This window comes from Lissotriton vulgaris, chromosome 1_1 (assembly GCF_964263255.1).
Source record: "Lissotriton vulgaris chromosome 1_1, aLisVul1.2, whole genome shotgun sequence".
Taxonomy (NCBI): Eukaryota; Metazoa; Chordata; class Amphibia; order Caudata; family Salamandridae; genus Lissotriton; species Lissotriton vulgaris.
The window spans coordinates 131011225-131027391 of NC_141685.1; positions in this window are offsets into that span (position 1 = coordinate 131011225).

A 16167-nucleotide genomic window follows, 5' to 3' on the forward strand; every position below is an offset into this window, starting at 1 on the left:
GCTCAAAACACCACTTTCTAAGATAAAATGTGTGCAAATTGTTTTTAATAGAATGCTTTGTTTTACATATGACATGGATTGATAATAACACCACCAACATAAATGTGACAGGTGTGCCTGTTTTTCAGAGGCGGTCAATCTCTGGATGGATTTTTGCTACTGCCATCTTCAGGTTGTGCTCCACATCCAGTCTTGAACGGTACTCCGTCTTTAATACCGCAAATGCTGAGAACCCAATCTCACATAAATAGGACGGGCTGAAAGGCAAGAGAGTTTTGATAGCAGTTTCTCCCAAAACTGAATATTCTGCAGACATTTTCAGCCAAGACAGGGAGTGTAAGGGAGACAGTGTTGTCAGATGTTTCGAGAACTCCCTAGCTCAGAGCTGGTACACGAGAAACAAATCTTCTCTAGAAATCATTAACAAACGTTTTAGGCAGCATTATAATAGGATAATTGCTCACACACCAGTTATGGATCTGAAGACAGTTGAAAGTCCACAGAGAAGGCGCTGAACAAACACCTCATTGAGAATTCCTTAGTGGTACGATAAGTTGCTTACCTGAAGTAGTGGGGGGTTGGGACACGTCAGGCTTATGTTTAAAAAAAATAGAACTAATAATAAATTAATGATGTTGTCTACTTTACTTCAGAGTAATGTTGTCTGACAGACTTTGTGATGGCAGGGACATGTTAGGGATTTTGAGTGCCCTGGACCAAAACTATTTTAGGGGCCCCTGTTCAGTACAGGTTTGAGTTTAAATGAACACTGACACCCATAACATACAGAGATACAAGACCATGTTTACATTGTGGGAACTGCAATAACATCATAAGAGGCACCACAATAACTCATCCGATGAAGGGATATAACATTAAATTGCGGGTGAATGCTCCTTGCGACACTCCTAATGTAATCTACATGCTGAAATGCCCTTGCGGCAAAGTGTACATCGGGAAGACTGAGAGGAAAATTAAATCAAGGATTAACGAACACAAATCAAATATAAGAACCCATAACCAGAAATCATCAGTAGCAATTCACTTCTTGGAAGAACATCATAATGTGTCACAACTACAATTTCTCATCCTAGAAACTGTTTGTAAGAGAGAAGGATTGGATAACAATAAACATCTCCTCCAAAGAGAGAACAGCTGGATTCATACTATGAACTCAAGCAAACCTTTTGGTTTAAATGATCGCATCGAATTTGCGTGCTATCTGTAATGCATAATGGCAATTTTATAATGCTGTTACTGTATTCCTTTATTCTACTAAAACGATGCTTGGGATGTCCCTTACCATGCGTTTTTAATTTTAAATGTACTCATTGTGGTTTTCACACTGACTCACACTTTTTCTTTTACACGACATTCCCCCCTGTTTTTCTCGCCTATGATTTATCATTTTACGAACATTTGCTTGTCACTATTATGCCTTGAGCTTCACTTGATATTCGTCAGTCTGTCTTTTATTTTCACAGTCATGTGGTCGGCACTTGACAACCAATCGGATTGCTTCTGCATCAGGAAGCAGTCCATGCACACACTTAGCCAGCGCTCCTCGGCTTTCCACGAACCTGAATCTAGGAAGAGACGCCACGCGTCTTAACTGTAAGTTATATCACAGACTTTTGAGATCCACATAGATATTCTTATGACTCTGACTTTATTTTTAGTTTTTATGATCTTCCGTATTTTTTTCAAACTTGGCGCGAATTCGCACCACCCGTGACATGTAAGTTTCACGCTCGTTTTGTGTGCCTCACCACTTGAATTTCCCGCACACATCTAGAACACTGGGCACAATACACTATGAGCACAGAGAGCACATTTCATATACATGGAGTGAACGTTATAGTATTTAAGTTTACCATGTTGGGTAATATTGTATTAAAGTGAATATACTTTTTGTTTAATTTGTATAGCACATGCTCCCTGATGAAGGGCACACAATGCCCGAAATGCATTGGATATAATCAAAAGCCATGATGTCAATTGAATACTTATGAAAAACAAGATATGAAATGAAAACAATTTCAGAAAGAAAATGATGATATATATTGAATAAATGAAAATTGAATCAATTCAAAAGCAGTGAAATACTTTTGTGAAAGGAATCCTTGACCAACATCCAGGAGATATAGGTGTGCACCAGGGGATGCAACTAATGGCATAATAGGAGCACTTCCTTTTGATTATTATACAGGCGTCCAGGACAGGAGATGTCCTCCAGGTGGCACCCGGAACTACAAAAGCTAGCTCTTTCAAAACAATCAAATTTAAGGCTATGCGCCAGTCTTCATCACCCAATTCCTTGTTTGATTATTCTTGTCAAGAAGACAAGTGGCACGCCGAAACACACGCTAAACTTGAACATTATTCTAAATCATACAACACAAAATACAATACGAGGAAATCTCTAAAAGTACTGAAGCAAGAGCAGACACCTTTGCGTTCAGTGAGGATGAAGCTTCAAGAATATATTCTCTAATACATGAAGAAATTGGCCAAGCATCGACCAATAGAACCAAGGAACAAAACATAAGACAATTACTATACTTGTCGAAAAGACAAGAGAATCAAAAACATCATGCCAGCACGTTGATTAAATATCACAGAGTGCAACGCATCCCAAGGGGACTACGAATTGCTCTTAAACGTTCCTTGTGTAAGAATTCAAAAAAATTCCAAGAACGATGGTACGCCATTTTAAACAAATGCTCGCTGGATATGATTCTGCTGATTATCGAGGAACTCTCAGGTATTCTAAGTGAGTTGACTAAAGAGATGGATGACATCTCGGAAGAACTTTTAGGCATGATGTCCACTGAAGAATTAACTAAAGTACTAGAAGATGTCAACGAACAAATTACGAAACACACACAAGAAATTAATGATAGGAAAATTAAAAAGTTTAGACGAGATACTCTCGACTATAAACTGGGAGAGGTCTACACATGGGCAGATGTGTATGCCCAAAGGAGAAGAAATTGCCCCTATTCCCAGCACACCGATACCTCCTCATCAGGTAGTGATATTTCCAATAAACCGCCCACAACAAAACAACAACCACCTAAGAAACCACAAGGAACCATGAGAGAGGGAATACCAACAACCTCCACAGATATTACTACTTCTGATGTGCCTTTTTTAGAACAAGGCCCCGAGCCAACAGATGACCCAGGAGAGGAAAAAGAGCTACCAAACACAAGAAGTGTGGCAGGGAAAGCCAAAGAGAGGAAGAAGACAACAGTGAAAACCAATTAGTTATCAACATCTCAGACTATACCTTATCTAATCAGGAACTCACACTATTACAGATAGGGACAACCTTTGTCCCTACGACACACACCAACACACTTGAACTTGAGATTAGTTTAATTAAATTGATGCGGAAATTAAGACTACGTCATTTTTTTTATAACATCACTCCCAAACCTATGACACAGACACAAGAGCAATTGATGGGTCTCAGACCGAAAAGCTCATTTCAAGCTCCCATGAGCCACAAAACCCTAGATTAATTTGAAACGCTTGTGAAACAGGATATGACAAAATTGAAATGTCAAAAAACCATCAAGAAAAACATCACCAACAAAGATTTGAGCATACTAAAGAGATTGGCGAATAATGAACGCATTACCTGCGTAAAAGCGGACAAAGGAGGAGATTTGGTGGTCATGAACACCAGCATGTATGTACTTTACACCGAGGCTCGATTTACTGCCCCCAAACACAAACAAACTACACGCTGATGAATCTGACAAACCTTGGTTTCAGGGCGACCAATGTCCGGGTCACTGATGGGGTTTGATTGCAGACAGCATTCCACACACACTATAAATCACTGTTAAAATTCATTTACCTCGAGATTTCCTTTGTTTCGATATTCTGTACTTTTCATGTTTCCTTTCCTTTCAAGCTTGAACTTCTCTTCATTTACTTAACAGGACTCCTTAGTTTTTCATTTCTTATAATTTGCACGCGTAGATTCTTCTTCTCAACAATCGCCAAATGATGTAATCGATCTTGAAGTATCCATCTTCTTTCTGATTACATCCCATCCTCGTCGCCAAATGATGTAATCAGAAAGAAGATGGATACTTCAAGATCGATTATTAAAGTTACTTTATTAAATTAAGATGTTAAGTTAAAAGACAGAAACAATAACTCAATTGGGAGCAGCTGTCCTGCTGCTCAGCCCTCACCCAACTGACATTCACAAACCTCTAACATTCCATTCAACCAACATTTCACATCACAAGCATTCTAGCTGAGCAGCAGGAAAACATAAGATACAACATTGTTCAAGCAAAATATCATGAGAGACTGTATCGAATGCCGCGGACAGGTCGTGAAGCACCAGCATCGCTGCTTCACCCGCGTCCAAACATTCAGAAATGGTTTCAGAAACCTCTAGCAGCACAGCCTCTGTGCTATATCCGGATCTAAACCCGGATTGTGAGTCGTGTAAATGATGGCACGTCTCAAGATAGCTCGATAATTGCTCCTGAACTACTTTTTCCAGGACTTTGGCTGGTTTAGGTACGAGGGAAATGGGGTGGTAATTTTTAAAAACTGAAGGATCTGCATCCTTTTTTTTCAAAATAGGTATTAGCATGCCCTGTTTCCAGGTCAAAGGAAAGAGGGAAAGCCCCAGTTCACAGGGAGGTGTTCCAAATCAAGTTCAAACAAGAGATAATGACGGGGGCTAAAGAGAAAAATAATAATGCTGGGCAGGGGTCCTTTGTGGAGCTTGATTTACAGGCGATTTCTGGATTTAATGTGCTGTTGCGGCAACTTAAAATAAAGCTGCTGCCTGGAGGTGTCTGACTCTGGTCAATCAGCCCGTGCGAGGTCACAGTGGGGCGGGTGCGTTGCAGGGAATGAACAACAGGCAAGGTGCTGTCTCCAGGATCCACATGATTGACTGTCTGCCTGGAATAATTACAGACAGAGACACCTGCCCTCTGATTGATTGATTGATTGATTCTCCACGGGGCACCTGAGTTCCTTCATTAGGAGGCACTGCAGTGTGTAAACATTACAACAAGTGAGAAAGCATGCTCTACTAGCACAGCCATGCCAGTGCGATCGCTCAGGGCTGCGCAGCTGAGTTCCTCGAGCACGGCTCCTGCAGTGTTCCCGAGCGCTATAATTGCGTGACTAATGCATTTTAGTCTATTGATGCGGACACCAGCAGTAAAATGTGTTAGTCTAACTCCTGATGCGTGGTACTGGGCAGGGCTAGATGCATTTCCCCATTGACTTGCATTGAAGAAGCTGCCATGTCAGGGAGAGACAGCCTTTTTGACTCAAAAGTCGGGACTGTCCTGTGTGAATCGGGCCTATTGGCACGTATGCACACGAGTATATTGTGGAAGTACCCTAACCCCACGGAGCCTTTGGTCATTATTTATACATGATAATTAAGGCTCCCTGTTTTCTGTTTTTGAGGATTTTTACAGATAAATACAGACAGAAAACATTGTGTTTTCTGTCTGCATTTATTTCAATTTTTTTTCAAATCAAGCTTTATTCGGTTGCAAGAGAAACAGCCATAAAAGAACAATATAAATCTCATACAAAATGCTCAATAAAACACAATTTAAAAAGTTATAAAAAAGCGTTTTCAGAGCTCTAAAATATCATAAAAAATGACGGAATCAAAATAGCACTGCAAGATTACACAAAATTCCATTCCACCCGTAGAAAAAAGACAATCAAGTAGTATTTTTCAATTGGGCTGCTAACAGCAAAAATTCAATTGGGAATATGTAAAGTGCTATAAGCAAGAAAAAAAAACAACAATAACAACAATATTAAAAGAAAACTGTTGAATACGATATACCAATGCAGCCAAGTAAAGCTGTTAGGAGTCAAAGGGAGGTATGTTTAGGGCACTACGGGCCCAGATCAACCCAAGTTCGTCCTGTGCTTAACAACTAATTTCAAGAACTTTACTATCATTCTAGCAAACAGTTCAACATCTAGAAATTGGAGGGCAAGAAATGCTGGGCGGCACATACGTAGACCCATCACTCTCAAAATTGGTATCAGCCAAACATATCTCAGATCCTGATAAAATGTGCAGAACATTATTGTGTGGATCGTCGATTGAGGGGAACTGTCATCACAGTGGCAGGGTTGAAGAGGTTTTGTCCAGGTGTTCATCCTAGGGAAAGTAGGTGGTGGAAGATGTTTAATCTAAATCTGGTTAACAGGAACCTTTCGTAGCCCGTAAAGTTGTAAGTAAGATAGGGCTGGACAGTAAGTGATGTTTGGATTTGTAGTGAGTGCTGCACGGTACTTTTTGAGCCGAAGAGATTCTAAGTGAGCTAGACACAACTGTTTAAATCTCTTTCTTGGGAATATTGCAATTGAGGCGGGGGAATGGTAATACTGCATCATGCCTAAGTCGCCAAAGAATTTTCTGACATAAGCAATCCAACCGATCTTTAATGCCCTGTCCAGGGAAATACAGTCCTCTATGATACCCCGGCAGAGGGTAGTTTCGGTAGACGACCAGATGCGATGCCACAGGAGGAGGAGTTGAATCCTAATCAGATCTGTTAAGTAGGGCAAGCCCACCTCCGCATGATAAGTATCGGTTGGCATACATTTTTCTGTCTGCCAGAAGGAATCGAAGAAAAGTGTTTTCCACCTTTTGCATCACATCTACATTAGTGTATCCCCACACTCCCGCCCCATAAATTGCACTCGATATGCATTTAGCTCTATAGATTTCAAGAAGTTCCACCGTGGGCCGCCTAACTAGCTTATTCGCAAACTTGGCCAGAGCAGCATTTGTTCTCATGAACGTGAGTTTCCTGGATTCTGTGGCGTACTTCCTGGAGCATTTGTGATCGAACGTGATTCCCAGATGCGGATACGTAGTTGTGCTCTCTATTTTTTGTTTGTCAATATACATGGGCATTATGTTCTTATACCTTGACCCTGCAGCCATTATGAACGTCTTTTTAATGTTAACCTTCAGATCAAGATTGGCCATAAAAATGCAATATTTCTCAAGGGCGCGCTGTAATTCCATAGGGGTGCGAGCTAGGATTACAGCTTCATCCGCATAGAGTAGAACCGGGATTGGACGCGTGTTTATGGTGGGGCGGTCCTGGCAACCCGTCAACATGGCCTTTTCCAAGCCATTGGTGTATAAATTGAATAGAAACGGGGCCAGGACACAGCCCTGTCTTACTCCTCGTTCCACTCTAAACGGCTTGGTTAGCTCACCCCCGTGCCATATCTGACTCTGGCTGTGGCGTCTGAATATAATTCACGCAGAAATATTATAAGGGAGGACTCTGCACCCATGTCTGCCAGGATGGACCACAGTTTATTGTGGTTGACACAATCGAATGCTGCAGAAAGGTCAAGATAGGCCATGTACAGGCCCCCCACCCCCCCTTGGCATTAACGTATTTCTCTATCAGTAAAGATAGATTGAGGGCTTGCTCTACGGTTCCCAATCCCCCACGAAACCCAAATTGTAGATCAGACAGAATTTTATTGTCTGCTGCCCAATGTTGAAGGCGCTCTAAAATAAGCCACTTTCCCTAAAGAATCCAGAAGGGAGATAGGCCGATAGCAGGATGGTGATTGACTGTCCCCCTTTTTAAATATAGGGACGAGTATTGACTGGGACCAGGATTCAATGAGTCCCAGGCCGCATGATGCTTGGAGAACCCTAGTTAAGATTGGCGACCATAGATCCATGTGGAACTTAAAAAGATCAATTGGGACGCCATTGGGGCCTGGTGCCTTGCCGTTTTTACTGGCCTTTAGGGCGTGTTCTACCTCCTCATGTGTTATACAGATAGGCAACGGGAAAGATGATAGGTCTGGCCCCGCTGTCGATGGTTGGTTTGCGGTTGGGGGGAGGCTGAATATCCGCTCAAAATAATCAACCCACAGCTGTTCATCAATCGCAACATCGATGCTGGGATTGGCCGTTGCATCTGATAAAAAAGGGGACCTTACCACCTTCCAGAAGGCGGCGCTGTCCCTCAGGGTACATGACCTGTGGAGTTGTATCCAGAGATCTTTCTTAAGAGCATTCTTCCTGGAATTTAGGGCCTGGTTATAGATCTTCCTGAGGGCTGCTATGTCCTTTGGAATTCTGTCCTTGTTGTTTAAAGCTACTTTTAAGTTCTGGTAGGCTTTCATTCAGGAACTATCGAACCATCCCCTGGTTCTAGTTTTACCAGTTTTCGTACTGGCAAAAAGGATTCCCTGATTGATAGAATCAATTTTGAGAAATTAGCCATGATTCCCTCGCTAGTGGTGGTTGGATCAAGGCAATTTGCAAACTCTTCCCTACAGTTTAAAACCAGGCTTGTTGTAATAGCCTGTGGATCCACTTTTTCCCATCTCAATGTGTAACTGATAGAGCGCGCAGGTCACCCGGCTTTGAGTTTACCAGATTTTCACACACTTGGGCCCATGACGTGATTGTGACACTATTTTGTGAGTCGAGCGAGTTTACACACCACTATCAGTACTTTGTATGTGTCCTCTTTAACGCTATTACCATGGTACCTGACTTACCACAGGTACATATTCTCCCGATGAATCAGGAGCTAGTTGTAGACAGGAGACAAGATAATCCTAAATACTCTATTCATCCAATAACACTTTGTGATACTTTAATGACCACAGACACCTGGGGGGTTTTAAGGATTTTTTATATAGTAAGTAAAATTCAAAGTGACAAGAGAATAAAACTGATGCAAATCAAAACATCAATGATCAAGATTACAACAATAAAGTAGCTATGGATAAGGGTAAGCACCATTGATTGCAAGTGGGATTCTATGGGATAAGGGTAACAGGGAACATACTATTCAGTTCAGGCTTATACTAGGGTAGATAAGTTTAAAACACATTAGTCGGTGAATTTCTAGAGACCTTTAAACGATTCAACCCTAATCTTAGTCTATCTGTTAACTAAACTTAAATCTAGACATCAATCCAGGCAAACACACTATTAAAGTAATACAGTTTCAGTAAGCCCTACAGGAAGGGGAAAAATGGAACATAACTAATAAACAGTTCACATTTACGATATCGGAGATGACAGAGAGAATATCATGGGCATAGAGGCTTTATTAAAGAACAGGAGGAAAGAGGATAGAAACAGACACCCACAGGTTATATTTACCTAGGACAGGAATGAGGACTAACCCTGGCCACGGGTCCGTTTCGGGAAAAGACGAGGACAAGGACCCTCAAGGATTTAGGATGCCAGTAGGTGAGCAGGTACAGCTCACGGACAATCAGGACAGGATACCCCTCAGGACTTGGGGCAGGACTGGGCTCACCAAAGGGCACGACCAACACCTGCAGCTTCGGATGCAACGCCTGCGCTACCCCCTCACTGCACGGAATCCGCCAGTAACCCCGATTGGGTTCTCGAGTCTCCCAGCAAAGTGCTTCGCCAGCACTTAAGTCTATTTCCACCCCTTGGAATTTGTGGAAAGTTCGGACAGAGGGCTCCGCAGCTCTCTGTATCAATCACCTATAGAGTCGTAGGGTCGGTGACAGGTCAGCTATTCGGACAAGTCGGACAATTTCCTTAACTAAAACTAGGCTAGTTATACCCTTTTCAGGTCCCTAGACCACCCACAAATGTTGCAAGTGACAGGGTCCCCAACTTACGATTGGACAGGAGAGGTGGTTAGGTCATTGTCACCACCTAAATTCTGGGTTCCCATGTTTAATATTCAATTTTCAGTACCCACCCCTTACATTCCTGTTCCCAGGCATTCGTGTAGAAGAGAACAATAGAGCACACAGTGGGAAGAAACAAATGTAACGTTTTCAGGTGAAATTCAGCTTCTTCTCCCTGGGTCAGGGGGCAGGTTCCCAGGAGCATCTCAGCTTCGGTAGCCAGCTGGCTGAGTTCCACTGATGCAAGGCTCGGTTCTCATGTCACGTGATCGGGTCCACATAGACTTCTAAGATGGAGAGGCTCCCCACTCCCAGGCCCACAGATACGCGGTACATGAAAAGTAAGCGAAAACAAATTAGAAACACAGAAAAAATTAATACACTGTACACCATGATAATCTACACTGCACCCCTTACTTCATAATAACTATAGCGGTTAAGAGTTAAGCAGAAATAGATAGAAATGCAAAGCGGCATGGGCAAGCAGAGAGCGTGTTTAGAGACAAGCGGCCATTTTAGCTACAATGCGCATGAGCGAAATATCCCTCCAAAACTGCGAATGCGTCACATCACATGGGTAGGACCGACGCATGCGCAGACTGGATTTCTGTGAAGCAGCCATTCTGTAGTATGCAAGCGTTGTCAGGATTAATAGACACATAGGCAAGCGTCTCTGGGACACCCGCGTGTACTGTAAAAGTGGAATATTAATGACAAACAGGATTGGTTAATACAATTACACGTTAACGAGGTTCATGAATGTGAGCAAGTCGCTTTACGTGCGAATCCTTGCTCCATCAATCTGTAACCATTTAAACTGCCCAGTAAGATATTATTTTGGCTTTAAAGCGTTTTAACATTGGAGCTAGCGTGATTCTTGGGAAGTTTTAAGCAGATGCTATTCAGGAAGTGGTCACTAATAGTAATATCGTGGGTTTTACAATTTAACACATCTTTGCCCGCTGCGCCTGGCATGAATATAAAATCAATTATACTTGGCCTACCTCTGCCATTGTAGGTGGAAGTAACGGGTACAGGAGGGTTCACCAGGTCATTGGAGAGGGCAAGGTCTAGTCCACAAAGGGTTTCATTTAATCAGAGCCCGACTGCAGTGTGGGGAAAATGGGTAACAGTGTCGTCATTTTCGTCCACTATCCCACAAACTGAGTTAGCACTCTGCGTACAAAGAGTCTGATTGAAGTCCCCGCCCCATATTATGGTCAACTCCTTGTGTGTCTTGTTGGATAATTCGTGGAGACAGAGACCTATTTCCTTTATTGTATTTATTAAGTCATGCGCGCCTAAGTTGTTATAAAAATTCACAACTACCAGGGCATTGGTGTGTGTTCGGTGGAAAATTACTATTTGGAAGTTTGGGTCCAATTTAACAGGGGCTAAGCTAGTGAATTGTAAGGTGTTAGAAACATATATCACCAGTCCACCCTTTGCCCTACCGGAAGGAGAAGGTATCGCTGATTAAAAAAATGTGCTGTAACCCTCTATATGTATCTCCGATGTTGCCCAAGTTTCCTGTAGACTTATAATGCTAAAATTGTGGACAAAGTCCAACCAAATGTCGTTCGCAACCTTTAAGCGTAGGCCGGCTACATTCCAAAATAAAAAAATCAGGGATGGGTCGGCACTACTTATGGAAGGGACACTGTCTGTTCCCACGTCGGCTTCAAGGAGGGTGGCTTTGGTAGTATTTGGAAGCAATTTTTCATTTGGTGGCCCACCATAAACCAAGTTAGCTAGGGGCAGATCAGGTATATTGGCCAATGCAGAGTGGTTCGAGGCCCTGAGTTCAAGTCAATCCACTCGTTCCAGGTCGGAAAGCTTGTCATAATAGTTGAAGGTCGGGATGTTGTATCTCAAACCCACCCCGTCCACCAGGTCTGGGTTTGGGAATCCCCTATAATGCTTCTTAACTTGTAAGGAAGGAAGTTGGGGATAGAAGAAACTCTGGTCCCTGGTCAGGATGTTTCTCTCGCTGTGCTGGGTGGGCGAGTTACATATGTGTTCCACCACCCGTCTATCACCAAAATTAATAATAACACAGTCCCCAGGAGAATCCTTTCCTCTATGACCCAACCAGCTTAATCTCCTTGCGAATAATAGCTGCCCGGATAAGACAGGAGGTAAGGGACTGTTTTATTCAGCCAGGGGGCCGCTTTGTTTCTTAGCTCAGTATAAGATTCTGCTCTGCCTTGGGGTAGTTCCGGGACACCAACTACTACTACCGTGTATGGCAGTGATTGCGGGGGTAGATCGATGCATGTAAATGGCCTCTTTTGACTGTTGGACAATGAGAGATCCTTAACTGGTCTGAGATTTGCTGTTGTGTGCCCTACGTCATCCGAAGCCTAGCCTAAGGTGCCCTCCACACTTTCCTTTTCCTTGTTTTCTACCGACCTCTGGAGTTTCTGCAAGGTCCTGCCCACTGTATTCGCAGAGGTCGTTGTTTGTTCAGTTAAATGTCTGCGGTCAGGTATTGAGTAAATGGTACTATTTGGGCCTGTTTTCTGTACAGCCGGGCGGTGTTGCAAAACGGCACACTTGGTGTTTGCCACAGTAGTGGTTTTTCTTGTGGAAGTTGGGCCACTATTCAATGCTTTCTCCAGATTGTCTATTTTAGTTCCTAAACATCTTACCCTTTCCAAGAGGGGCACCATTAAAGATTTCATAAGATGCTCGATTTTGTCAAATAAACCCTCATTACATAAATGGGGTGGTGATGAGCTAGCTGAGTTGTGGGTGGTTACAACCCGAGGACCACTATCATTACTAGGAGGTGGTACTGTGACTAAAACGCTATTGGTAACATTTTTACCTCTTACTATGTTTGGTTTAGCTGCGGGCCTCTTTTGTTTTTGTTTTTGACCACCCATGGTCCCCTTGGCGGTCTTTATGGGTAAGGGTTCCATGGTAATAGATTGTGACGTATGCCTAGCTTTTTGCCCTCTAGTAGTTACCCTCGGGCTAGCATTTTTCATACTTAAGGAAGACGCAGAGATCAAAATTGGGCTTATAGGTTTATCGCGGAGCCCACTAGGTATGAGATTCTCTCTATGAGGGAAAGAATCAGGTGTAGAGTCATTAAAAAAATTAGTAGGGGTCAGGGATAACCTGATTTGCAGGGGCAGAAACTCCGAAGATGCATGGGACCTCGTGGGGGGACTGATGTGAGTGTTTATTGCTTGGTGGAGCCCTGAAAGGGAAACGGAAGATGGAGCCAGTAAAAAATCCTGAGAGTTAATTGTTGTCGTGGATGTGTTGGTAGGTAGTAAGGGAGGAAAAGAGCCTGCGGGGAGTGAGAGACGGCGTTCTGTGTGTTCAATCGCATTAGCCACCACTCCGATGGTTTTCTGGAGCATGCGATCTATAGCCGTCAGGCTAGGTAATGGAGGATTTGGGGCTGGGATTTGCTTAGGCGCTGGGGCGGGCATCGCTAGATTGTATTTTATATTACCCCATAGTATCCCCTTCGATAGAAATTCAAAAGATTACCAGAATGGGCGTGGACGCAATAGAATATTGGTAAGAATTAGTAGATTGATAGGTATTGCACACAATGAATGGTAACTAACCGACGATAACAGCAAATAGTACATTCAGCACTTATTCCAGAAAATACAACCTCCCGCCGGAACAAATATAAATCCAAGAGAGGTGGCCCGAACCGACCTCATCCGGCCACTAACGGCCACAATCGGTCCCGCCCTTGTCCCGGGTTTCTCCCGGTACGCTCCTGCGCGCTCCCGCGCCGCGTGATTGAAGGTTCACTTAAATCAGATCTAATGCTGTGGGCGTGACTGTTCTCCGTCCCAGGTGTGCTGCAGGATGGAGTTCTGGGATTTGCAGTCCCCGAGGAATAGCGGTAAAGGCAGGTGAAAAAAGAGCGCCTCTCCCAGTCAGGGCACTCGTACATTCAGCCTCTGCCTGCGGCCCCCCTCAGCGAGGCAACGAAAGTTCAAAGCAAACACTCCTCAAACCACTTCAAGCGCTGCGACACCTGCGTTAGCGGGTGCGCCGAGGTGCTAAGAAGGCGCCTGAGGCTGTGGGCGTGATCGTTCTCCGTCCCAGGTGTGCTGCAGGATGGAGTTCTGGGATTTGCAGGGGGATTTTCATTCACCATATTTTCTATTTTAAATCTCCCCCTCCCTGTCCTGAAATGTTGGCTGTGTGATTATTACTGGATTTTGAGACTCTTCACAGCCTGGATCCAGAGCACAGGTCACCATGGGGCTGCTGCAGGAGCCTTGCTGCCACTGGAGGGGGCGTGGCCAGCCACTGTCATTTGCATACCCAGAAGCCTCTGCGGCAAACACCCGATTCATCACTACAGGCGACACAGGCGTTTGTTTAATAGGAGAAGGAGCGCCTGTAGGTGTGCAGACAGAAGCATTCATGAGAGTGATCAGCACGTCAGCGCTGTAAAGTCACCCTACTAGTAGAAGTTATCACGATTGTGCCGACAAGACAACTTTCTATCTACATTAATCTTTGTGTACTCAAATCTCCGCGTATCACGCGCACTCCGAGGGGCCGTGAGAAGCGGAATTCCGTCTTAATTTTTGGAGGGTTTCTTTAGATGAAACTCCGTCAATGGTTGAAGTGTGAGCCTCCTGTGGATGGTCGGGCCACGCTGAGGAGAGGAGGTTCCGCCTGCTGCTTCCCTTTCAACGGCGCCATCGCAGTGTGTGCAACGCCGGGTGACGGGCCGCGTCACAATGTCACGTGATGTATAAAGAGGCGCCGTGCGTAAACGCGCGCCTGCGCGAAGAAGCTGGAGGTGCAACGTTCCTTCCTGTCGCTAGAGGTCGGGAGGCTCAAGAGATAGAATCAGCGCGTCCCCAGCACTCTGCATACCCACAATCCCGTGCGCGCCTCATAATGCTGCTTTACTTTCATCCTAAAAGCAGGGCTCTTTATGGCATTTGAAACGATAAAGAGCGGACATTTAAGAACGAAGAGGCCAGAGTATCAGTCCACTAGTAGGAAGGCACGAACCGTTGGTAGGCACACTACTTTTCTAAGGGAAGGTTCCGAGTAATATGCTTCTTGAGTGCCTTTATTGCAAACAGTGGTAAAATCAAGAAAGCGCGGTCCGGATTACTAGAGTATTGTGCTGGATGTTAATAGAAATGAAGCACTGGCAAAGCCAATCCAGCCTGTTACTAAGCCCTCGATGCAATAACGACCCCTGACAAGGAAGAACAAACAGTGTAAGAACTTTGCATCGTAAACATACCGTAAGGTTAGCAACTTTGTAGATATTAAACTGTAAATATGACATGGTTTCATGTCTATGTACGCACTCCACCATCCTTTTGAATGTACATGCGCAAAGAGCGGAGTTGAGGGATGTGATAACAATGAAAGGGGCAGAGAGGGAGGTGGGCACAGAGAGGGAGGTGGGCACAGAGAGAGAGGTGGGCACAGAGAGGGAGGTGGGCACAGAGAGGGAGGTGGGCACAGAGAGGGAGGTGGGCACAGAGAGAGAGGTGGGCACAGAGAGGGAGGTGGGCACAGAGAGGGAGGTGGGCACAAGAGAGGGAGGTGGGCACAGAGAGAGAGGTGGGCACAGAGAGGGGTGTGGGCACAGAGAGGGAGGTGGGCACAGAGAGGGAGGTGGGCACAAGAGAGGGAGGTGGGCACAGAGAGGAAAGAGGGCACAGAGAGGAGAGAGAGAGGTGGGCACAGAGAGGGAGGCAGGCACAGAGAGAGAGGCGGGCACAGAGAGGGAGGTGGGCACAGAGAGGGAGGTGGGCACAAGAGAGGGAGGTGGGCACAGAGAGGAAGGAGGGCACAGAGAGGAGAGAGAGAGGTGGGCACAGAGAGGGAGGCAGGCACAGAGAGAGAGGCGGGCACAGAGAGAGAGGTGGGCACAGAGAGAGAGGCAGGCACAAGAGAGGGAGGTGGGCACAGAGAGAGAGGTGGGCACAGAGAGGGAGGTGGGCACAGAGAGGGAGGTGGGCACAGAGAGGGAGGTGGGCACAGAGAGGGAGGTGGGCACAAGAGAGGGAGGTGGGCACAGAGAGGAAGGAGGGCACAGAGAGGAGAGAGAGAGGTGGGCACAAAGAGGGAGGTGGGCACAGAGAGGGAGGAGGGCACAGAGAGAGGTGGGCACAGAGAGGAGAGAGAGAGGTGGGCACAGAGAGGAGAGAGAGAGGTGGGCACAGAGAGGGAGGTGGGCATAGAGAGAGAGGTGGGCACAGAGAGGGAGGTGGGCACAGAGAGAGAAGTGGGCACAGAGAGGGAGGTGGGAGGGAGGTGGGCACAGAGAGGGAGGTGGGCACAGAGAGAGAGGTGGGCACAGAGAGGGAGGTGGGAGGGAGGTGGGCACAGAGAGGGAGGTGGGAGGGAGGTGGGCACAGAGAGAGAGGTGGGCAAAAAGAGGGAGGTGTATGTAAATGTAAATGTATTGGCATTCATATAGCGCACTACTTACCCGTAGGGTCCCAAGGCGCTTCGACCGCT